The sequence below is a fragment of the Myotis nattereri genome, assembly GCF_964212035.1.
Source record: "Myotis nattereri genome assembly, chromosome: 2".
Taxonomy (NCBI): Eukaryota; Metazoa; Chordata; class Mammalia; order Chiroptera; family Vespertilionidae; genus Myotis; species Myotis nattereri.
In genome coordinates this window covers 190,755,359-190,756,800 of record NC_138076.1, presented here as the reverse complement: position 1 = coordinate 190,756,800, position 1,442 = coordinate 190,755,359, and positions in this window count along the sequence as shown.

Sequence of the window (1,442 nt, the reverse complement as noted above, 5' to 3'; positions counted from 1 at the left end):
GGGAGAGGGAGAGAGGGATGGAAACATCAATGATGAGAGAGAATCATTGAATGGCTGCCTCCTGCATGCCCCACGCTGGGGTTGAGCCCACAACCTGGGCACATGCCCTGATGGGGAATCAAACTGTGACCCCCTGGTTCCTAGGTTAACACTCAACCACTGAGCAACACCAGCCAGGCACTCTCCCACAACTCTTTATGAAGGCTGGCAGCTTCTAAGGATAAATCTAGACCTTCTTAATTTCTTAATATGACTAATCTTTCGAAGAATTTTACATTTTACTTCAATTGGTTTGTTAAGTCATATAGTTAGCAACCTCTCCTTCCTCTACAGTTGCTTTCTATACAGTTTTTTTATTGTGATAAAATATGTATAATATAACATTTAGAATTTTAACCCTTTTTAAAAATATACATTTTTATTCATTTCAGAGAAGAAAGGAGAGGGACAGAGAGAGAGATAAAAACATCCGTGATGAGAGAGAATCATTGATTGACTGCCTCCTGCACACCCCCCACTGGGGATTGAGCCAGCAACCTGGGCATGTGCCCTTGACTAGAATCGAAACTGGGACCCTTCAGTCTGCAGGCCGACGCTCTAGCCATTGAGCCAAACCAGCGAGGGCATTAACCATTTTTAAGTGTACAGTTCAGTAGCATTAAATATATTACCAAAGTTGACAATATTTTACTAACCTGGCTTAACTTTGATACCAACAAGGATAAAGACAGCATAAGAGAAGAAACAAGAAAATTTGTAGAGCGGGCTGGCAGGCTAGAAATTGAGGGAAGAGTGGATGTTGCAATTTTCAGTGTGAAATCTGCAGGCTGGAAACTCAGTCAGGAGTGGACACTGAAATCTTGAGGAAGATTTGCCTCTTTGGAAAACTTTATTGTTTGCTTTTAAGGCCTTCAACTGATTGGATGAGGCCCACTTACACTATTGAGAGTAATCTGCTTTAATCAGGCTATTGATTGAAAGGTAAATCACATTTATCCATTTTCATAACTTTTCCATCATCCCAAACAGGAGCTCTGGACCCATTAAACAAAAGCTCCCTACTTCCCCTACCCTGACCCCCTGGTAACCACTATTCTACTTTCTTTCTCTATGAATTTGCCTCATCTAGGTACCTCATATAAGTGGAATCATACAGCATTTATTCTTTCTACAGTTGCTTTATAACTGAGTAAAAGCTTCTCCAAAACAAACAAGAGAACTACAAAAAAACATCCAGTAATTGTTGCCCGCACTATTATCTTAAAGGAAATTCAAAGAGATTGGAATGTGGGCTCATGTTTTCAGGACCCTGGGCAATAGTCTTATAAACTTCTCCAGGAGACCCCTGGAGGCTGTCCCCAGCCCCTTCCTGGAGCCCATCCACCACAGTCCTGACTCTGGTGGCCCTGGGCCCACTGAGCCACAGCATACTTGCTAGAACA